Source organism: Trachinotus anak, unplaced genomic scaffold (assembly GCF_046630095.1).
Source record: "Trachinotus anak isolate AG129_WGS33_773 ecotype Australia unplaced genomic scaffold, CSIRO_AGI_Tana_v1 ptg000026l, whole genome shotgun sequence".
NCBI classification, from domain to species: domain Eukaryota; kingdom Metazoa; phylum Chordata; class Actinopteri; order Carangiformes; family Carangidae; genus Trachinotus; species Trachinotus anak.
Window position 1 is genome coordinate 3,703,682 of NW_027273877.1, and position 25,143 is coordinate 3,728,824.

Genomic DNA, 25,143 nt, shown 5'->3' on the forward strand with positions numbered 1-25,143 from the left:
TTGACAGCTAATCTTTACTTTTGTTAAATCCAGTTTCTCTGGTACTGTGCTAATTTATTTTTACAACACTACAATCTTTTTCTGTTGTTTAAGAGGCCAACTACTGTCTTCAGCCTGTATGAGAAGTGCGTTTAGCTCTGGTAATGGTGTGTTTATTTATATTTGGCACAACTATGCATTACATCTGTGGGGTATATGTGACTTTGTGTTAATATTTGTTGTATCCTGGTGTGTACATCAGGTATTAACCTTTTCAACCAATCAGCCGAATCAAATCCCTTGTGTGTCAGTGGTTGTACTTAACAAATCCACATAGTCATGATGACACGTGTGAGCTGGATTTCAGAGGAGTTCAGTGTAATGAGGAGATGGGCCTTTATAGTGTTTTACATCTTGACAGACATTATTTATAAAATGGACAAACTCATTCACTCAGCATAACCTGTACATGGAAATCCAGAATTCATTTAGAAGAGAAGTAGAAAATGAATAATTCATGAATGTTCCACTGAAATGAAATTGATATCAAGACTGTCCAATGCTCAGTAATTCAAAGCACAAACTAAAACACCCCAACATGTCTCCATTCTTGTCTGAAAAGAAGCTCATCGTAAGTCCTCATCTCTTACGTACTAGGTACAAAAACAGACTTCCTGATGTGGCTCGAGTCTGACAAGTGCAGAACAGATGTAAGAAACCATTTAATGTCTGCTGCCCTAATGAATCACGCACCCTGTGCTGGGAATCATGGGAAGGCGGGGATGCTTATGACTTTTCCCAGGGGCTTTTTCTCAGTTTGGCATCCCCAAGGTGAACATACTATTAACCCTCTCAATGTTTGTGCAGAGACAGATTGGCTCATTTGAGTGGCAATGGACCAGAAGACTTTTGGGAAGTTACACCAGCACGTGCACGTCTCACACAAACACACACACACACGCACATGCTGAACATTATAGTGGCTTCTGTTGGCAGCCTGTGTACTGTAAACAGCACTAAAGCTGTTTGGTATAGACAAAAAAGGTTGACAATGACCCTTGTCTAGAATATAAAATATGTAATAGAGACTGTCGGACTAGTGGTGCAGTGGTTTGCATAGTCAATGGATGGGTGGAAATCCAAACAAAAACTTGGATCCTTTGCGTAACAACCTTAAAGACCTCTGAAGAAAATCTGAAGATATTCCTTGTTTTCCTTATTTTCACTTAATCCCATGGAAATGATTTTTCACATTAAAAAATGCTTCTATTGTGACTAAAACTTGTAACAAAAATAAAATAATAAAAAAACCAAACAGAAACACACTTAACCCCACTTATACTCACATAAAAATGCATTGTAAATACAAAAAGCCTTTGCAGTTATCACAGAAGACATGATATGCAGCATTATCTTAGTACTAATTAGAAATAATGAGGGATGACTTTTGGTTTTGTCTTTTCATGGAATTTGTTGACAATTTAAAAAATATCAAGACTACCAGGCACCTTTATTTGCTTCAAACTGGAGCCTTAACCCAGCTGTCATTCATCTTAAAATGAATAAGAATATAAGGAACCACAACTCTTAAAAGTTAGGAAACTAATTTTACAGGAATAGAAGTGGAAGGAGAAATTTGCCGCCAGAAAGTTGCCTTGTCTTGGTCTTCGCCCACACAGTAACAGTGTTTCCACGGGACTGAGCAAAATATTTCAGTCAACCAAAAATATGACTTATTGACAGAAATGATGCAGATTGAAGCTCATTGTTTTTTACACAAGCTGTGATCATGGTATGTGTGATGTAGCAGCAAAACTAGATTCAGCAAAACAACCGTATTATATATGTCTATACCATTTGATCCAAAAAAGTTCAGCTGTTAGCTCAACTTAATCCAAGTTTGTCATCAAAATGGCAAAACAAGCTCCTGGCATCTCCAGCTCATTGTTGAGGAGATGTCACCGTTTTCACACCAGCATATTCTCAACATCGAGCAAACACAGTTAGCTTTGGAGTCGGAAGGTGAGAAACTGGTAATGAGAGGGGAGCTCCAAGTTCCCAGCGGTTTCCCACCTTAGCTGTCTGTCAGAGGCCTCGTTATCTGAGCTTTCTACTGCTGGTCAGCCTTGTTACCCTTAAGTCCTGTCTATTGCCTTATTACATCTAAGGAGAAAGAACCAGTCTCACATTAAAAAACTTGACAGTACCTATTCATAGAAGCCATGACCAAATCTGAGCACAATACTTTAGCTGTAGGGATTAGCTGGTTTTGTTGCAGAGCTAAAATCACCTGTTGTATTACAGTGAGGGAACATCAATAGGATCAGTGATAACTGTGTCAGAATCTAACAAAGCCCAGATGTCTGATCTTCCAAACCAGTGATCATCAGGCGAGTGTAGTGATAAATTTCCCCTCTGACACTGGATTAAACACAATGCTATGTCGTCTGACAAGATCATAATCTTGAGGTCGTGTAACTCAGCATCCTGTCATTGTCCTGTCAGTGGTGAGACGGGCCACCCTGCAGGTTAAAGGAAAATTTCACCTTCTCATGGTCATGCTGTTGTATGGAGCCTAAATTAGTGTTACCAGTGTTGTGAGCATTCAGACGTTATAATGAAATAACATTTTAGTTGCATTTTTTTTTAACAAGCTCTACCCTGCAAGAATAATGCTTTTTCTTTCTATCTTCAGCCTCAGTTTTTAGGATTAGGATTGTATGTTGCCAGTTAGAACTTATTTAAAACCACTTCACAGGGTTTAAAAATTAATCACCCAGATGATGGATGGAGCACTTTTTGCATTGGATCAGGTTGGTATATGTCTCTAAAATAAATAAATTAAGTTAATGGTCTTGGTGGTTTTGGTTGCTGAATTTTGCAGCTTGTTGTCCTTTTTAAAATGTCCAAATCAACACACTTTAATTTGTAGATTGCATGTAGATCATATAAGGAGTTTGGCTTTTCTCATGCAATGAGAATATTTTAATTGTAAGTTTTGCTCATTTTCTAGATAAATGTAATGGAGACGTCTTATACAGACATTTTACCAGAAGCATTATTTCTGTCCATCAGCAGGTTTCAGTCATGTGTCTTAAATTGGTTTGTTTATCTCAAATGGTGGACCGTACTTTGAAATACTTAACCCCCACACAACAGCATTGTCTCATACTGTGAATGAGGCAGCTAAAGTGTGCTTCCTTGACAATATTACAGATTAGACAGTAGAATCGACAGCGTTCTGGTTGCATTCTGTCTTTTTCTCAAATGTTGACTAAAAGATCCAGAATCCTCCTCACTGAATGCGTGTCTGTGGATGCTTCATTAGCTGGCCTTTCTCTTTAAGACCCAAGTGCCACAGCTCAAACAGTGTTTGCTCTGAGAAGCAGAGAACATGCCAGACAGTTTAAATTAGAATCACTTTCTCCTGACTAAACACCACATCTCTTGAATAGCACTCAGACAGACTACATATTTGATGAATGCCTTCCCTCAGTTTCCATAATAAAATTGATTTAGTTCTTAGAGAATTATTTTGAATTGATTTGGGGACCTTGTTTAAATAGTCACATTCATTGAGAACAAATGCACTATTTAATATTCAAGTTTTTCAAAGACCTCTTGATGTGAAAAAGGGGCTTTATTCAAACAAAAGGCAAAAACAGTATGGACTTAAGTAGCTGTATCTTGTTAGTGTTCACAGTCCTCTTGGGTTATCACAAACAAGCCAGTTACAGGAGCTCAGTGGACTGCCTGAGAGCATACAACACATCAGAGATGTTAAGCTGGGTCAGCTGGTCACATCTGAAAATGAAATTCAAATTTTAAAACCAAAACTCAACCTCTCCTCTAATACAAAATACACAGGAGCTCCTTGGAGAAATGGTCTTTTTTTATAGGAGACAACATGCAGAAATCTCTCCATCCATTCAATCAAGGATGACTTTGTTAAATTTAAGTGATCACCGCTGATCCACACATAACCCAACAGCTTCCAGTCCAATTAAGAAACACATTAATTACTCATCGCCATATCATTTACGCCGTCACCCTCCTCGTGCATGTTTTGGCGAACGTCTTGTCACAAACAATTAAGCCAATAAAGATGGAAGTTAATTAGATTAAGGGCAGTGACGTGTCGTTTGTTGCAAAGTCACTGCAATCACGCAGCCTGGAGGGTGGAGGTTATTGATGGCTTTTTTTTTGGAGTAAGTCAACCCCAATGACTCACATTAAACATCAAGTTCTATGTTGGAGAGACCAACTTGATTTAGCTTCGAGGGGATGAAGCTGAGTGGCAGATTTTTATGCTGCAGCTGGTTCCAGTTCACACTGTGAACCATCTGTTTGTCCTGACCTCACACCCTTGTGGTATGTACGTTATTTGCATATTTTAGTGTCTAGATTTAATAAACATGACATTACCAGTTTATATATATAACAGAAAGTTCAGAAAGTATAATTTAACTATTAACCAAAATTACCAGATATGTTTTTTGTGTTTACAACGATGTGCAATAAATAATTGATCCTTTAAATGAGTAAATCACTTCACAATCTATCAAAGAGCAGAACACTACAACTGAAGTGAAACTTCATGATGCAGTAACCAGTGTTTTGCATCAAATGGTAATTGCAAAATGAAATGAAAAAACCCCAAATCTGCTTTGATATAATGTATTTTGAATAAATATACCTAATCATTGATTTCATTGTAAATGTTATGGTGTTAATGGGTAAATTCACTAAAGGAATACTTACTTGTTTGAAATTTATTCTCGTGTAACACTTATAATTTTAGTTAACTTAATCACAGAAGCTAAAATAACAGATGTATTTTTAAAAACATAATTCAGCAACACTAGAGCTGGTCTGGTGGGCAAGAGCTCCCCAGACATGATACAGGCGATTCTTGAGATACTCAGGGCCTTTTTCGTTGTAACTACTGAATATGTTACCTGAGTTGTGAGGTGTGTGGCCCTGTCCTTCAAGGGTTTCTTTCCCAGACCTTCAAACCATCCTTACTTATCAGCCCTGTTATTTTTTTCTATACACTGTGTAAGCTGAAGTGAAGTGTACCTTCCATTTTTGTTGTTTTACACAACTCAGTCGAAAAATATATTTTGGTTTCTAAAGTTTGAAAAAAAAAAAAGACACAGTCCGTGACATCATTAAATTTTCCTCCTTGCATAAAGCCTTGCGAATGCTAATACAAGGACAGGCCATTTTCATAAAATCAGTGATACATGCATATTTAACCCACATATCAGTTGTACACACATATTCTTAATTGGAAGCGAGAAGGATTAATGATTGAATTACATGCTTTACTGTTCCCTGCTGGGAAATTCTGTTTTTTGCTCACCCCATCTCTGCAGGAAGGTCAGAGCACAGGATCAGCTGCAGAAAAACACCCCAGGAGCTAATAGGGCTTCTTTCAAAAGGACAGTAAAGCAAACTGGATCCCTGCCAACATGTTGGGCTTGACCCTGGGTTCCATGTGTTGAAGGATTGTCTCTCTAACCATGAAAACATCCCACCATCTCCAGGCAGTGAATCAACAAACTGAAGCAAATATTGTCAAAATTAAGATGAATAATGTTGGGAATATATCTTTGCTTTGAGGGTACTGACTTTAATGCTAAGGTAGACAATGGGCCTTGAACTGTAATTTAGGTGCGTTAAAACGAGGCTTCCGCCTCATTAAGAGAGGAGGTGAACTCCAGGAAGCCTCTCCAGGGCTTTGGTTACCAGGGTTATCCACAGGTTGTTCAGCAACTCTGCATCTCTGTCTGTGTTACCAGGCAAGTGAGCCCCATCTGCTGCCACACAGGGGGATATAAGAGGAAGAAGAAGAAGACGAAGAAGAAGAAGAAGTGACACAGCTTTTCCAGGCTCCATCCCATTTAGGTCTTGCTCAGGAAAGCTGGCTTTGACATTTCTGCCGTGCTGGTGAGAATGCATAAGCAGCATCACTTAACACACATCTAAGTCACTGCCTTTGCTCCCTGTCTCCTGCAAAACTGACTTTAAACATTCTTCTCCTTATTTTGTAATACATAAATGCAGATAACCCAACTTACCCAACTTACCTTACATTTTTCATCTTTAAAACTCTACTCTGTGAACCGGTCTTGCATGTCAAACCCATCAAAACACCATCATTCCCATGAACTCCTTAATTGTCTTATTCATAATATTGCTGTTAATAACACTGGGTATTTTGTGGCTGTGAAACTGGGTCTCTGACTCTGGCAGAGTCCATCCTCTGTGGCCAAGTTTCCTGAGCAGGTGTTTTGCTTGCAGAGAAAATTGTGTTTGCATGCTGAATAGTTCCTGCCAAAACCCCACCCTAGGCCACAAAAGACAGTTTTTTTGTTGCGTAGCCTTACCTCTCTTCTCGCGGCGAGGTAAAAGACCACAAAGGTTTTTTTTAAAAAAAAGACCACAAAATTACAACAAAGCTTGCAGGCCAATAGAAGAAACTCAGGTCTTCAAACTAAAAATTCAGCAGTACTTACAGAGCATACTGTACACTGCTGCATGCACTCTCAGTGGAAGGACTGTTCTTAGCACACGCTGCTTTTTTAAGAGGAACACTGCCACAGTGCATCTTTTCTCCAACTGTAGGGAGCAGGTGGGCTGCTTTCATCTCTGCAGAGAGCAGTGGTGGATCAGTTCAGTCTATCTTTGGTCCTAGCAAATTACAGAATAACAGCCCAGGAATTATGCTCATATTGGATGATTCTGCAGATCACAATTTATGTGCAGAGCCATTGATTAGTGCCAGTGAAGAAAACAACTTTCCCTTTGTGTTGCATCATAGCTAAAAATCTAGATGACAGCCAACTAAAGCGGCTATCATCTAGATTTTTAAATGAACAATTGGTCTGATGAGTCACTGACAAACCCACAGAGAATGCTCAACCCAAAGGAGCGTTTCAGCATGTGTAATTTAGCTACTTTGGTTCAGTGTTTTGAGTTTCATCAACAGGCAGCTGTTTTCAGCAGGAAAGCTAAAAAGACCCACTGCATGCTAAATGTCTATTGCACCAAATAGGGTTAGGGTTAGGGTTAGTATGGGACATATTTTCATATTTTCTGTTAATTATGTGACAGTGTACAGTTACTGGCAGTGCAGTTCTGACGTAGGAAGTAGTAGTGGTACTAATAGAAGTGTTAAATTCATATTGTGCCGTGATCCGGGTTTGTGTCCTGTCCGTCCGGTTTCATATGGGAAGTCAGCCTTGACTTTTTCATTAAAAGCTCAGTTCTTCTCCTAAATGAAGTTGTTTTAGCTGCCTGACCTATTCTTAGCTTTGACTGTAGCTTTCATGCCCTTTTTGTCTCACCTTTACTAAGTGGTTTAAATTGCATAGACATAACCATTAATTCCTTAGCCCTGCTTCAGTTACCACAAGCTCAGTTCAGTAAGAAGATATTTGTAACTGTCTAAATAGGCAGGAAACAAATATATGCTCATTTACTTTCTTTATTGATATTAATTGCAATCCATTTTGCAGAATACCTGCATTAAAAAATAACATTCAAGCGAAGAAGTTGGGACAAAGAGCTCAGACAGTTTGCAGGTCACTCTTGTGACTCATGTTTGCAGCAAAGAAACTTGGTCTGTTCTGGACAGAAGTGACGTGGGGGGTGTGGTGTGTGGGAAGGTTAAGGCTTCTAAAGCTGCTGTTTCTTAGTGCTGCTATTTCCCTTCAGGTTTTTTGGGACATTTTGTGATTTTATTTGATGTGGAGATGGAAGACTGGAAGAGTGAGTGAGGGGCATAACATGTAATAAATGTCCAAGGCCAGAGTCAGACTGACCTCCACCTGGACACAGGAGTTGAAATATTGGCTTTTTCTAAGTACACAACGAAAATTGTAAAAACTGCCTTCACATGGTCCATACCTTATGGGGCTCAGTTTGGCTTCTCTAAGGTCAGTGTAGAGACACATGTTTTGACCATCTGTTTTCAGCCTACAGCGTATCTGTAGTATCCAGTGTATGCTCAGGTTTGGGCTGTTTGTTTATTTAAAAGTGACCATGAGTAAGACTTAATCCAAACAGTGTGAGGATGCAGACAACTTTCATTATGTCCTTGATGAAACTATGGGGTAAAATTGACTTTCCTAACAGCTCTCAGTAACTCCAAAGTGCATCCACAACACTTCATCTTCTCCTCTGTTCTCATAATTGCTGGTAATTGCACTCAAATCACTGTGATAGTAGAATACCAATACACATACAGATGGGAGACTGTTGAAAGCTTAGATATGGTTGCATTATAAATGAGTTTCTGCTCCAAAACAAATACCAGAAAGTTATGACCAACACCAAAGACATCACCACTGTTCTGATACAGAACAGCTATAAACATAATAAACATGATCCAACATGGTTCAACAAAATGTCCTCATTGTATTTACCCAGGGTATTTTGTATTTTATACATAATTTGTCCTCTAGACCTACACACAGAATAATATTCTTACCTTGTTTTAACTGCCCTGCCACATAATAAAGCCCCTGAAGCACTTACATGGAAAACTAATTTCAACTAATAACCTTCTTTATCATTAAATTGACTACACTGCTAGCTTGTGTTAATCTTTTGATAGTCTACAGCCTTTACTACTGCTGTTGGCCCTATTTTTTTTCTATCATTAGTTGTGTGTAAATTGGCCTGCATTGTGTCTCCATGTGTGGTCACATGTAATTGGTAACCCCACAGGATCTGGATGTCCAGCTAGTGGATTTCAGGATAAAACGCACATCCCTAGTGGTCAGGTCTCCTCTGTCCTGTGTGGCTGCCAATCAAAGTTACAACAGTTGCTGGCAGATTCACAGCGTGATGGAGAGACACTGAACAACATCTGCCATCCCATATCAAACACAGTCCCTTACCATTAACTCATGATATCCTCTCCACGGAGGCCCCCCTCCCACCCCCTTCTCCTGCACCTCCCTAGTCGCCATGCATGTAATAAAGATTGTGTCACTCTGTGGCTTGATACGGTTGTCTGAGTCTATCAAGGTCCAGGTTCCTGGGGGAGAAATGAAAAAGGATTGCAAGAAGCAGATCTATAGAAACTGGGTAAAATGAGATTGAGAGCTCTTTTCCTTTTTATGTCTAGATATTTTGAACTGATGTTCCACTTTATAGCAGCATAATGATATAAGCGTTACAAATTCACAGGCATTAGGAGATAAGTGAAGGGAGTCATTGAAGAGATTTTAGGCATGATTATTATAAATTAGGATTCTGGAAAAACGTGTAGGCACATTTTTATAAGGTTGGAACTCTTCATTTGAAATCCCATAAATATATTCAAATTAATAGCTGCTGTTGAATTTCAAAATGAGGGGAGGAATACTGATGACACTTAGAAAATCCACACTGCTGATAGATCTACATACAAGCAGATAGTTTTTATGTGCTTGACCTCCTCTCCTCGCCACACGCCCACAAAATCCACTCTGAGACAAAGTTGTTTGCCCCGAGGTTACTTGCCTCATTGGCTACAGGCTAATAGCACTGACCTCAGCCACAATGAAAGCCTTTAAGTGCCTTCTACTTTCCCAACTCAAATGCTTCACAGACGTCCTGCTTGACACCAGTTTGCCTCGCTCGAGCGCAATACAGTCGCCACTGGCCTAAACTTTGGTGAACTCCATGCACTTTCCCTCAACCTTTTCCAGCCCCTGAAGGAGGCGTAATGTGGTGGAAAGGTGGAGAGAATGACAGTAATAACACAGATTTTAGTCAACAAAAAGATAAGGGAGTGATGGTGTGTCGTGCTGCACCAGGTTGCTCAAATTACAAGAAAGGCTGTCAGAAAATGCTTGTATTCTTCTCACAACAGATGACAGATCAGTAAAAATATGCCGTAGCTCTGTTGCACTATGGTCTACTGAGGCAGCTGTCAATAGAGAAAGGGGTCCGTCTAAGGTGTATTTCTCTCGACATGAATATTGGTGCAAAGTGATAAATCTGGAGAGATGCTCCTGCTCTTTATTCTGATGGGCTGATGTCAAAGCTGCTATTTATCTTTGATGTTTTTTATGTAGCTTTGGGTTTTTTTCTGTCTAAAGTTTCAGTTAAGAGCCTGAAATGGCTTGATTTGGTGTCACGTTGTGCACAGCTCACAGAAGAAACAGGAGAAACTCACCACCAGTCAACAAATGACACTGTTATGTTTGATGCTACAATGAAGACGGCAAAGGTGTAAGAAAAGGCTGTTGATAAAATCGTACAATTAATCAACTTGTAAATTTCCTGACAAAAGCATATACTTACAGTCCAAGAAGAAGTGTATGACATGGAAATTTAAAGTTTTAATTTAACTTTAGGAAGTGTACATTGTTCCTGTAAATGTTGCATCATAACTGTTTGACTTGTCTTGATTTGACTCAAGACTTTTTACCCCAGTCTTGTAAACCAGTGGGCCAGAACATACTCAAGTTATTATCCTGAACCTCTGTTCATTTTATTGTGAGGTTTGCTTTGAATAAGTGTTGAAAGTCAGACAGTAAAACAAAAATCTTCTTCTAAGTACAGTAAGTTATTCAAGTCACCCGTTCACAGGGACATGCGTCTATGATTTTTAGCATACTCAACACCCCTAAATTGCTGTATCGCAAAAAAATCACCCAACAGGAGACTGTCAGAAATCAGCAGACGAAGACAGGAAAAATTCTATAGTGTCAGTAGAGGAATCAGGGGAAGAGAATCAGTTAGGTAGAAAATATGAATTCACTTTCCAACAACATGTGCTGCACTGTGACGGAATAAGGAAGCAATAGTTTCATATGAAGATTAGACGCTAAAACAAACCAGAATTGTCCATGACTAAAGCATAAGGCGGTCAGACAATGTGAGATGGACAAGAGCATATTATGCAGTAGGTTATGTTACAGTGTTGGATTTAATGGAGGCTTCTTTGGACATTGACCTGCATAAAGACCCTGAGGCAGCTGTCGGCACAGGTTTGACAGAAACTACTGAAATGTTGAAGTTGACATTCAGATACAGGCATAATTCTTGAAACAAACAAGTATTTTCCTGTGGAAGATCATCTGTCTGTGACTTGTACAACAAGTGTGTACCTCTTGTGAATTTTGTTCTTTCTTAAAAGAAAAGAATTTCTTTAGAGTCACTCCAATTGCCTTAGGACTTTGTCCCACCTCTAAAAAACAGTCAGTGTCTTGTCATGTATGAGACAGTTCTTGCATCTTGATATGTAGCTGTGACCACAGAAACATTAAATTACGCAGATCTGCATCATGAAAAACCTCGTCTATTTGAGATTCTGTGCTGTTGTGAAAACTAAAGAGAGCTCCTAGAGCTGCTCAAATTCACATATAACTTCTCCAGTGTCAAAATCCTGTTAAACACGTTGTTTTTTTTAAGTATGACAATAACAATAACATCAGGGATTTTACAGCACTATAGAATAGATTGCACCTACATGGGCCGTCAACATCGCAGATTGTGACAGTAAAAATATACCTCTCCATCACAACAGTATCCATTTTCATTTTTCATGAGAGGCTCGCTGTTGCTTTGTTAGCACGAGAGGCAGCGGAGGAGATAGACACCGCTCTTAAAAAAGACTTTAGACAGCTGGAGACAGGCGTTTGGGAGAGAAATTGCAAATCTGTCTCTTCACTCTTTTCATTATCTAACATCATGACGAAGTGAGAGTACCCGCGGGAAGTGGCAACAGATATAGCTGCGAGTATCAATAATTCATGTGCTCATATATTGGACAAATACGAGCTCACTATTGTCAGGCAGTTAGATATAATGTTACTGAAATGGAGAGGAAAGAGCCAGAAGCAATCTCAAATGGCCCACTGATCGTTATTCAGCGGTGGTTAATTGTGCTAATTCTGGAAAGGCTAAGATATGCCTCTGTGGACCAATGAAATTAATGTGTGGAGGAAGAAGTCCTCTGTTGTTTAAGAAATAAATTACAGACGTTTAATGAAAAGGAAATATTCCCTTTTGCATTTTCATGACTTGAATATCCAATGAATCTCACGTGTTGGATTGACAGGCTGCTTTTTTTGTCACTTTGACCATGTGCGGTTTCCTTTTTAGCTGGTATATTTAGTCGAATCAAGATAATGTCCCTAAATGTCTTTTTCATTGATTTTGGATGGCACTTTTGAATAGCACTCATCTATAATTTGCATCATTTTACCTCCCGTATCCTCAGCTGTGAACCTGACAGCGTTGCCATTGTTCAGAAATGTTCCTTCCTGCAGTGACTGGACATGTCCACTTCTCTTTGAACCCAGAGGGCTTCATGCCTGGAGATGAAAACCTATTTTTAAGCATCCAGGACATTCCAATGATGCCACAAATTTATGAAGATGTTGTTTTGAAAGCTGTTTTGACCCTAACATGATGGCAAAATACCCTGAGGATACCTGGTAATGGATTGCACAATACGTCCGCAGACCCGGCAACATCAGTCATTACCCGAGAGGGAAACAAGATGGGGGTACGAGGACTCTCATTTTGATTAGGAGTGCTTTATTCCCTCACTTGTTTTGTTGAAGGCCTGAGGTCTGAGTTTTGAAAGCATGGGACCTTCAATGATCTTCAACAGTTTGTTTTTAACAAGCAATGACAAACAACACCATCTCCTTTCCCCCCCCCCTCTTCTGCTCTCCCACTCCGCTGACTTTTATCTTTGCTGAGCCTTTGAACCAGGCCTTAAGGCAGCTGCATTGAAATAGACATGGCCCTGAGGACGCCTCACTCCAGATAGAATACCCTCTAATTCTGGTGTCTCTTTCTTTCAAAAGAGCTGGGTGGCCATCGGGAGGGAAATACAGCTAATACATGTCTGCCTATTAATCACTTTCCAGTTTTGAAATGTAGACTTTGTTACAAGGTTTTCACTTGTAGTTTAACTTCATGCAAAAATGTGGGAAAACGTATTATCAACGGTAGAGAGGCCATTTACTCAAGAATGCACTTTACAATTTAGTTAGTTATTTTATTTGAGTACTTTCATTTATGTACAGAAGTGCAGTTCTAAAGCTGCCACTCTGTGTCATCAGAGCTTCTTGTCAGATGATTGAACAGCTTTGGAAACTTTAATTCATGATTAGCTTATGAAACACAGTAAGATTAACTTACAGCATTCAAATCTGTATCACTTGTGGCCCCTTACAGGAAAGCAGAATCTAGTTACGGCTCCTTGTCACATTGAAGAGTTGTTTACAGCTCTACTGAAGAGACATTTCCCCTCTGAACTTTCCATCGGCTTCATTTAAATAGCAGTGTGAGTCCTGAAGACCTAAAATTGTGCATAGACTGTTTGTGGGGAGTTCAACATGTTTTTGTCTTAAATCAAGTGTTTTGAAGGATAAAATCAGATATACATTAGATTTGCACTGTCCTCTTCTACCACTGTAATTTCCAGTGAAACAGCAGGAATCACTAAAAGATCAGTGTCATGTGGTGAGGTATCGGGGAGTGAAGTGTTTCCATTGAAATCAAAATGAATGTTGACTGGTAATGTTTTTCTGCCACCCTCTTGTTTTTTCACTGGCATTTAATGCCACTTTCCAGAGAAGACATGAATAAGTTTGCTTGCAAATTGAATGAGGATCATTTTGCTCAAGTGCTTGACATTTATCAATGTTTATGGAAAACAAATGTGGGTGTAGAAGTTGAGGGAAATGAAATATTCAACAAATTTTATGAGAAATGAAACAGAAAGTGCATTAAAAATATATGTTTGTATTTTCGACCTAAAATGATTTTAGAAGCACAGCACTCTTTTGTGTTGTTTATGATGCAAATAACTGGGAAATGTGTTGCACTTTCTTAAAAAAACAGATTCTTTCTGCATTTTTCTGGGTGTTTTAGCTGAAAACATTTCCATTTTAATTTACATAAATCATTCTAAAAGCCTATTTTTCCCCCACATTCACCTCCTGAGCTGAGTCCATTTAAGACAAATCACCAGACAACTTTTTCACCTTAATAGATGCAGAGGCAAACAAACCTCATTGTCTCTAACATAAATCAAACACACTGAACAAAGAAGTCAATTAGTCCATTAGTTTACAAGTTGCCAGTGATGAGGTAAATGCCAGGAACTTCACCAGGGCTTTATGCTGAGTTTTTTTTGCAAGAACTTTAGGGGTGAAATGACAATTTTATCAAATATGGTGTTTTTCCTCAGTAAAAGGAAACAAGGAGACATTAACAGGCAAAATTATTTTATTCATTTGATACAAAACGTACACTATGCTCTAGGTTTTAATTATTTTATTCTGTATTCATTTAATTTTTATGTAATCATGACATCATTATTTCATCACAATGTTGATGTTGAACAAATACTGAAAGTCATGGTTCAAAAATATAAAGTCTTTATACTTAAATTACTGATATGATATGAAAGAAGTGCCAACCTGAAAGTGATGTGCCATTGCCATTTTAAAAACAGCTAATAAAGGGACCTTGAGTTAAATGCATATATGACATGGCTATGTCTACAACTGTGCCCATTATACCTGTTAATACTCTGATCTATTTGCTTGAACTCTGTAGTTATTTGTACAGTATTTGGAAACACAGAAAAGCTGTTATATTCTTCTCAGGGGAGCACATTTCAACCAATTTGCTTGCCCGGTACATGATGTACTGAAAGATGAATGAATGCGAGGCTAACACTGGAGACATTATCCTCTGAAATAGTAACATAAGAACAGCTTGACCAGAGACACCTGTTCAGAGCTCCTTGAACTTTGTGTTCTCCTTCTTACTGACGTCTGATGTAATTTGCTCTTGATGGAAGAGCGTCATCCTTCTTGCATGCAGCTACTGGGCTCTACTAATTAAAACTCCATTATTTGAGTCATCTTTTCTATGGGAAAGACGTCAAAACAAGACCAGTTCTCTGTTGTCTATGAGAGAGGAAGCATCACACAGCTCTCCTGTGATACTTGGCCCACTTATTACAATGAAGCATGTCAGCTGCCACAGTACATTCAGCCATCACATTCGTCTTCTGATTTAGTTTGTCCACATGTTTGTTTGTCTCCAGTGGTGAAAAGTAACACACATTACATTTACTGAGTACATTTACTCAAGTGCTTAACTTATGTTGAATTTCATGGTACTTGTATTTCTCTTCTATTCGTTATATTCATTGTACATTATATATATATATATATATATATATATATATATATATATATATATATATATATATATATATATATATATATATATATATATATATGTGTGTGTACTTTTTACTCAATTACAGTACATTAATTTGCACTTTACACTTTACAAATGCAGATTTTATACACAAAATGTATAATCAGCCTTTAAGATATCTTTATTTTATTTGTTAGTTTGTTGAACATATAAACAGCAGATGTGATTTGTAGAGTATGTCTTTTTTTGCAGCCTCAATTTGCAGCCTCAGTCCCTGCAGTTAATGACTGTGATGCTTTATTGGAGATTAAATTGCCCATCTTAATACAAACCTAAATTAGCTCCATATGACCAGCTATGACAGTAAAATACTACTTACACATTCATTCATCAGTAATAATAATAATTATAATAAAATATATAATAATATAACACTCACAGCAGCCATATATTTATTTATTTCTTTTTTGATATTGAATCATTTTTGCTGATAATTAGCATTTTTACTAAAACACTTGAGTGCAGGATCTTAACTTTTAGTTGAGTTTTACTAGTTTAGCTCAAGTGAAGAATCTAAATACTTCTTACACCACTGTAGCCTATTTAAGTTTTGACTGCGGCACATTTGTAATCCAAAAATCCTGCATAGAACTCCATTAGGTTTTTGGGTGAAATTCACCCTTCAGGACACTTACCCAAAATTGTTCTGGCTGGCATCCACTTCAGAAATACCTGTGAATGTGCTAGAAGCAGAGACCTGGAATTGATTTTAATTTATTATAATTTTATCTTAGTTAATTTTAGTCTGTGGGCTGATTTGACAAGGACAGTACTAATTGATCAACAGAGAAATACTGTAAATGAGACAAACAGCTCATTTTCATCAGTTGTCCCTGTTTAGATGTGAAGAATACAACCTAAAAATAGAATCAAACAACACATCTAATAAAATTCATATACACATTATAATAAATATTCACAAAATGGTGTGGGACATATCCACCAATACATAATGCCACATTATAGTTACAACTACAATTCATACTATATTAAGAAAAATAAAAAAAAGATTCTGATCAGTTCTGATCAACACATATATTCTTTTTTCACCAATATTAATGCACAGCTCAGTCCATTTACAGTAGAAGCAACATCTTGAAGGAAACATCCAGCCCTTGATACTCTCACATCATTACATGCTATTAATTTATGTGAAAGCACAGTCGGAATCTATGTTAGTGTATTTCACACACCACTGACAGACCTGCAAATATGTTCAGTTGCTGCATTGCATCCTGGTCTATTGAGGCTACTGTCAGCGAGAAAATTGCTATCTGTGCCTCCTCTGTGATGGATTTCTCCCCATGTGATCGTTGAATGCTGGTGAGAAAAGGCAGTTCTGGGAAGAAGCTCTTCTCTCTCTGATTCCATAAAAAAAACAAAAAAAACAAAACAAAACAAAAAAAAACATGCTTTTTTCATAGATGTTTTAAAATCACTCTTTGCCATCTCAAATGTTGCTTTGGAAATATCTTGATGTAATTTCATGTTGTCTGTTATCTGCATCACAAACCACAAAATCAAAATGAAAGCATCACCAATTTAATGTTTTATGGTGCATTTTCATGGTTAGGTATATTTATTCATCTCTTATTCCATGGAACATATCCTCTTGCTTTTTTACCTCTAAAACACACTGAACACTCAGTTACCTTTAGTTTGTGTTTGTGGGGCAGTTACAAAGAGCCTCCTGTGCTGTTTGTGTGTTTCTGACAGATGAGACTTGTACTTGTGTAGAGAACTTCAACACTTCTTTTCTTTTAAAAGTGTACGATGTAAACCTCGGTCAGCTACTGTATGTATCTGTATGTCTTTGCAGAAAATGTGTATAGTAAACCAGTTTTCCCCCTTTGGTCTCATAAAGATGTACGTGTTATACTCTCATGTCTTCCAGCAGCCTAAGAAAGAGCAGGATGGATTATTTTGTGCTGCATCTTTCTTACATGTGGAGTGAGTGAGAATACATTAGCTAATTCAGAGTCTTACTTTCCTCTATCTGTGGTATTTACACACTGAACACACACTCTGAAATTAATTAGAAAACAACTTAATGGAGTGGCAGAGGGCTTCATAAGCAGGCCTAACGATGCTCGCCTACACCAGGCTATTTGGAGATTGAAATCTAATTCACACAGTACCTTAATCTAATTCAAACACCACTACAAAGATTCTCATCATTATAACTGGCAGCTAATTATAGATGGCGTACGCAGTGATCGACTTAGAGAGAAAACGCTCCGCGAATTAAAAAGTTGTGTGGCATGTAAATCACGCTCTATCTAAGCTTTTCCTCGGTCAGAAAAGAATTGTCTAAATAATTTTAGCTAAATTGCAATAAAAGGCACTAATGTCTAATTTTTCCTTAGTATAGGGAAAATAGATCAAGTCTGATTATAGGGCTGTCACATTAGCAGCAGGCCTGTATGTTGCTGTTCACAGCTCCAGCTGAGTCAGAGGAGATGGGATAAAAGGTGAGAGGGGTGTTCAGACTTTCTAACTGGTTGTCAGTGGTGAACAATGATGACTTTCCCCGAGCATCAGCTTGCCGCAACAACAGCTGACAGTATCATCCACTTCACTCTGTACTGTTTTTCTTATCTGCTTAAGATTCTGCATCATCTGAAGCCTTTTCCACTCTATGATTTTCAGTGATGCTGCAACTCTTCTGGAAAAAAATGTACAAAGCATATAACACGCAGGAGATGAGCAATTTCTACAGTCTTATCCTGCATTTACATTAATTTGTAAAGTTTTACACTGAAACATCATTTCATTTTGCTTGTTTCTCTGACTGTCTTGCTATTGGCCTTGTTTATGTCCACAAGTATGATGGGACATTCTCTATTCAGATGATTTATTAGAGGCAATACATATCAATACATACCCTATATAATATAGAAACAGTCCAGGTTCTTAGTTAGATTGTAAAAGTTAGGAAACAAACATAGAAAGCAGACAACAACATTAAAGCATATGCAGGAAGATAAAACATAAATGACTCGCAAATGAACGAAAATGTTGTTCACTACTGGCTGGATGTGTAAAAAGGCAACTATTTACTAATATGTTTCCCATATTAAAGGTCACAACATGGCAGCGTTCCTCTTGTGCTGCCCACAAGCAGCCAAAAAATTAATGCAGCTTTAAAGTAAGACAGAACAAACAGGATCTTCACTTTAATTTGTTTTTAGAGATTTTGCTATATAATGTAATTTTAAATATGTTTATATGTGTGCAGCAGATCTAGAAACCTTTTTTGACAGGAGATATGTTGTCATGTAATTTCAGGAAAAGCACAGATGTAACTAAGAACATTAACAATGGCTCAGCTCCTTTAAATGTTCCAGTAAGAAAGTGGGTGGGAGCAAACAGGGCCCTTTAATGCAGTGGTTATTCATGTCATTAAGAACTTGTACTTTTCCAGCAATGTCGCCTGAAAACGTGTGATGTGAAAAAGGCTTATTTAAGGAGGAATGTGTGCATAAGTAATTAAAGGCAAATTAGGACTAATGTCTTGAAAAGAAAGCTGAGACTTATTGAAAGAAAGAACCTTTGAGCTGTGAGTCATCACAGGTGTACAAACCATTATAGCACTTGATAATATAGATGCCCTTGCAGACATAGATTTTTATTTATTTATTTTTTTTTAAACCTCCATTTGCCACACTTATACTCATAACAACAAAAGAAACTCCACTGGAAATGTGGCCATTAAGTCACAGTTTGTGATGCTTGTCTCGTAGTGACACCCACAGAGCAGCTGGGAAAAAAATCAAGAACTCTTTGTTCTGTTTTTTTTTTGGCTTTTTAAAAATGAAAAACCCATTAAAAATGTCTGTCCTTACCACTGTGACTCTGCCACTGTGCTCACTTTATGAGGTAATTGCAAACAGACACTTTGAAAATTAGCTTGTAGATGGCAGGTGACCTAGAACAGCACTGACCTGCGTGATTCTTTTAGTGTCAGCAGTGGCCACAATGAAGAGAGATGAATGAATAGACCTTCATCCAAGATGGTCTGTGGCCTTCTCTCCTGAGCATGTTGTCATACATGATTTCTGTCCCTGTTTGTGTCTCCTGCCTTTCCCTCCTCTCTGTCTCATATCTCTCCTGTAAAAGGAGGCTCAGTCTTTATATTCCCTCCTGCCCGTGCCATTTCATTTAATTACCGTTGGTATTTTTGCCCGACCTTGCTGCATATAGGTCACTGTTGCATAAAATGGGAGTAATTGATGAGAACATCCCCCCTGACTCCAGCCTCTTCAACAGGTCCTCTTGGATCAGATCAAAGTGATGCACTATATTACAAAAAGAAGAATATTTGGACATTTCTCATTAAGTGTGAAAGTTAAATGGGTAAAAATGATTCAACTATGACTCATCAAAGTTTCTGCTCAAACATCGTTTAAAGGACAGGAACAAGATGATCTTGCTTTTGGCTCATTAACAGCTTCACTAAGCTACACTTCCCATACCTCTCTGTCCCACTTCTCTGTAAAACAGATTCCACTGCTTGTTTGAGAGGCGTAATCCTCCATTACAAATATGAAGGGGATATGAATGTACTATCAAATACAAAAGGTATAATGCTAATATTTAAATTTTGAATTGGAACAGTGAGAACTAAAAATGAAACTACATGAATGGAGTGGTAAGGTACTATTTCATTCTGTTTATGTCACAAAATTAGGTTGCACCATACATTCAATGCAATTACAAATGTAAATAAATGTGGCTTGAAGTTTGTATTAAAAAAGGAGACAGTTTTTTACAAAAATCGGAAAACTGCCATTTTGCATGCACTTTTCAGACTCTGTGTTTTCAACCTATAGTCAGTTTGTTTATGTTTTTGCAAATGGGAAAATTCTGAACTGCTGTTTGTGTCTATTCATATCCAAAATTGTAAATGTATTGGTTTACTCTCCTATGAAGTAAAATCAGTAGTTCCAGTTCAGTCACCACTTGAATATGTCAGGCTTTCTGCTCTGTAACCTCTGACAGAGTGTATGCAGCAGCCTCTGCACTGTATTTTAAGGCGTTTTATCGAAGTAGAAAACCTTTTGCCTGTGTTATTGTTTGGTTCACACTGGCCTGCACACATGCCAGTAGGTGGGTGGATGTTTTCCCTGTTCTCAATCTTTGTGCTCCAAATAATGAAGCCCATTTCCTTGTTCATATTCAGAAACTCTGCTGAATTATTAAACAAAAAAGCACCACAGTAACCAGCCACATATTCCTTTTTATTTATTTTTTAATTAGCTGGATGAAAACTCATGCTCTAAAGCATTTATCTGTGAGCAAACTATGAATTAAAATGATCATCTTATGTTTTTCTGAGGTGTACTGTTAAATAAAATTTGGTTTCAGCTAAAAAAAAATCCCTCATCATTAGTTGCCTAGCAACTGTAGGATTGTTCCCCAAAAAGAATGAAGATTTATTTATTTCCATTTTTATTTATTTATTTTCTTCACCTGGCTTCAGCGCCTGGAACACCTTGCTCCACATAAACACACTGTTAAGTAATCGACTTCATGTTTGATGTATTTCATCCAATAAGTATTGTGAATTACTGTTGGAATGACTTTGTGTTTGAACTTGTGGCACCAAGGAAACTAATTATAGTGTTATTGGTGAATTGGCTGAGCACCACAGTAGATCCAAGCTCCAATTTACCGCTAGTGACAAACATCTAGTGTTTGAACTGATAATGCTCTCCTCTTCAGTCATTTTTCAGCATGGTATAGACTGCGTGATGTGAGCTGATGAAACCCAGCCAAAATAATAAATCAAATGTCATTGAAACATCACCAGATTTCAAATCAGCCCCTAAATTCCAAATGAGTAATTAAACCCTGTAGTAAACAGTAGATACTTTGTATTCAGAGCTGGCAACACACAGAGAACACTAAATTTAATGTTTAAAGATAGTTACAGTGATAAGAAATAATGTTTCGTGATGTGCAGGGATTAACACGAGCATTTACAGTCACTGAGGCTCGTACAAAGGCTGACTTATAATGAGCAATTACTATTTAATGATGCACGGAAAATCAGGGGAAAAAAGATTGGCTGTATATCACACACAGTGACTGATATTTGACTTTATTTTAGTGACACCTTTGTATTCAACATTGAACTTTACTGCATCTACGTTATTAATTACCCAGATGTTAAAATAAATTAGTATGTCTCATCTTGGCATTTTGTCGTGTTAGAGTTCACTTTCCTTTTTTGTGTTCAGCACTTTATTGCAACATTCAGGGATCTATTTGGCAGTACATTAAAATGTGTTAAAAGCACGTTAAAGCTGCTTTGCTTTTGTATTGACTGTTGTCTTGTCATAATGTGGAAAGTGCAGAAAAAGTAGCTGCACAATCTAATTTGCTGTGAGTTATGGTATCAAGACAAACCTTGGTGAGTGAGTTAAGAAGATGATATATGTAACTACTCAAGACTGTTGTTGATTGCAGGATGGGTAATTAGAAAAAATCTCATATTTGTTTCACTTTATTTAGTCCTGAGGCCCTAAAATCACCTTAAATTTGTCGATCGTTTAGTCATGAATATTCATGACTATCATATTTTGAGTATTGAGATGAATAGGTATGCACAGGGAAATACTCGTAATCGCTTTCTTGCTAAGGGCACAGGGCACAGTTTTGTTTGTTTTTTTTTCAGAAAGTTACTGCTTCTGGCCAGAAAAATAGCCAAGCTCATAACACACTGTAAAATCTCAAAGGGATTTTACACTGCAGTGTTTTGTGCAGAGTAAACAATATATGTTCTGTGTTCGGTGCTTGGATTTTGTTACCTTTGGACAGAGCCGGGCTACCTGTCTCCCCCTGAACTTGAATCAAATACGTCATACGGCTCTATAGTGAAGAGTAAGGAGAACTTACAGTCCATATGCTGTAAGCTATGCATGAGCATCAGCATATGCATATGCATTAGCTTCCAATGCATGGCAGTTTGATCTACTTGGTATGACAAGAGCTGGCTTTTGTTATGTAATACGCTTTGTTAAACAAAAGAGAGCAGATACACATGTGAACTGATCTCTGATTTAAGTCTTTGAAAGACTGATATCTTTGATGCCTGTATCATGCATTTTATATGCCATTTCATCTCTGAAGCTCACTGTATTTCTGTTAATCACTATGTGTTGTCGTCCTGTGAGAGGGCTGCAGAGGAAAATGAAAAAAAAGAGAGGAAGTATAGTCACCATCTGTTGTCAAGGTCATTTGCCACACTATAAACACATCCATCATCAGCAGAAAATGTTCACAGTTAAGTGGAAATGGAGTCGTTAGTCTTGGTGACATTTCACATTCAATATTTTGGATCATTGTGCAGTATAACAGAGCAGTTAAGACCAGATATAATCAGCAGACCAGATATAATCACATATATGATCTTTAATTCATTATAGCCACAGCGCTGAAGTTTCTTTTCAACTAATAAAATAGCATTTTGAGTCTTTATTCTCAGTGTCAGGGTCTAGTACAACTTCCTTCTTGACATTCTCTATATAACCTCGATGAGAATCATCTAGCCAATCAGGGGAGCTCTCACAAAGGGCAAATCCCCCAACCTCCAAAAAAATCCCCAACATCCTGTCAATCGTGCATACAGTATTTCAGCTTTGTTTCATATCAAATGCCAGAGCAGGGCTACGTGTCTTTCTGTCTTGGCAGCTAAATGCAGGTTATTTGATGGTGAAATGTACCATGAGTATGATCACACTTTTGTTTTCTGTGCTGGAATAAACATCCTTTTGGATTTGATTCATTTACTTTCATACCACCTAATTAAAGGCAAAACTGTGTTTATGAACCAAAGTGCACATGGACTTGCGCTTGTGCCATTTAGTAACCTGCCATCCTGCCTCAATTAGAGATTTCCTTGGCAGGGGGAGTCAAAACAAATTCAATTCCAGCCAGTGTAACTTTAATTAAGCATGATGGACCTGCCTGCGCTCTTTATCATAATTTTCCTTCTTTGGCGTTCATGTCATGTTTGCTCCTCAGCCCATGCAGTAGGGAATCATTTCACCTCACCACAGTCTGACTCTGAGGTTGCACTCAGCTCATTTTATACAGATTTTTCCAAGTAGTAACTTCTAGTTATTGATTTTAGATCGGTTCCCTTATACCTGCAATATGAATGACACTGACCTGTTCAAACTTAGTTAATTAAAGGAGAAAAATGTGCTTAATGTTAATGACAGGTACCTCACCACAAATACCTCAATTTGTGATTCCTTGATAATATTTCTTCTCTCTCTTATTTGAGGGTGCTACAGCAGAATATTTCTATACAGTACATCATCAAACATCTCACACTGTTCTTATAAATACTAATTGCAGACATACGCTTTGGCTCAGAAAAGGAGAAAATGCTCCAGTTCAAATCAAATAAATTAATGTACCGTTAATGTCAATTATAAACTGGGGGTTTCTTAATGACACAGTGTTTGTGATTAAAATAGCATTTACCCACCGTGGGGGGTACTTCACAGCCTGTTACAAACTGGAGATGTGGGGATCTAGGGAAAGACAATAGAGGCTTGACAACTTGCAAGCGTTCACATCATCAGACAACTCAAGAAGCTGCTGTGTCCATCAAAGGTGAGTTTTCACTGTGGGAGTTTGGACTGTGGAAGTAGTCTGACTTGAGTTTAACTCACTTCTGTAAGTTCCCCAACTTGATGGAAGTGCTACGCTAAATTACCAGACCCCTGCAATACTCACCTGTTAGTGAACAGAGCACAACTACACAACCTCTATCAATCCGAACCACAAGTCATTTTAACATCAACACTGATGTTGTCTGAAGAAGGGGCTACAGTGAAAGTAACCCACAGGAATATTATTGGATAACCAAATCCATACATAATTTAATAATCATTTGTACACATTTCACATTGCATACTAAAGGACTTGGCTGTGTTATTCCTGCTTTCAAGTTAAATACGCTTGATTTTAGGGGCTGCAACATAAAGCATGCTCCCTTCTGAAAAAACATCAGACAGGTAGAATCATCAGGCAGCAGGCAGAATTCATTTGATTGCTTTCATTTTAGCTCTGTTTGTTTTTCTTTAAAATGGTAATTAAATCCAATAAACTTCTGACCTGAAGTTAATGTTTGTTGATGATCAAAATCCTCAAATGTCATCTGATTGACACACTTACATATTCTGTCAGAAAGTGGGTTGGCTCTCTCTCTCTCTCTCTCTCTCACATACATACACACACACACACACACACACACACATACACACACACATATATACCCACATTGTCTCCCATAACCTGCCTTTTAATTTGTAAACATCACCACAATGCTCTGCTTACATTTAGCAACAATGATAAATTGTCCGGAAACTTGCCAGTGGCTGTCCCTTATTGGTTTTTAAAGCAACATGAAGTCCCATCGGAGAGTAAGTCTGACCCAGTAACAGCAGAAATGGATTTATGATAAAAAGGAACAAGAAATGTTGCTATGGCAGAGCAAACAACTGAGGGACCAAGTTAAAAACATGGATTTTTGTAGCTCTTCAAATTTTTGTTTGTGAAGTCTGACAGATCAGATAGATGGAAATTGAACAGACAGTTTCAATGAAACATTGTTGTCCATCATTATTAGCTGCCATAGTAACTTTATTGGTACCCAGAGAGTTAGTTACCATTTGTTGTTTTGTGTTTTTTTTTCTGCACTGATAGATGTAAAAACTGCAGTACACAGGAGAACGTTTTTTGCTGGAAAGCAGACACGATGTCTCACTGGTGTATGGCAAACGGTACCTTTTGGGTACTTTTGCTGACTACAAAGTGAAAGTATGATAAGTAATTTTAATTATGTTCTTCCAATTTAATTAGTTTCTGTGCAAAGATCAAACTGTTTCA

The 25,143-nt window shown here is 37.8% G+C and overlaps 1 protein-coding gene across 5 annotated transcripts in view; it reads left to right on the plus strand.

Moving 5' to 3' along the window:
• Nucleotides 1-25,143, plus strand: part of LOC139609422 (neural cell adhesion molecule 2-like) — a 370,355-nt gene that overhangs the window by 69,109 nt on the left and 276,103 nt on the right. For all 5 annotated transcript variants that reach the window (XM_071463965.1, XM_071463960.1, XM_071463959.1 and 2 more), the window contains exon 6: nucleotides 5,784-5,931. The gene's annotated coding sequence lies outside the window, so the exon portion shown is untranslated. The remainder of the gene's footprint in view (nucleotides 1-5,783; nucleotides 5,932-25,143) is intronic.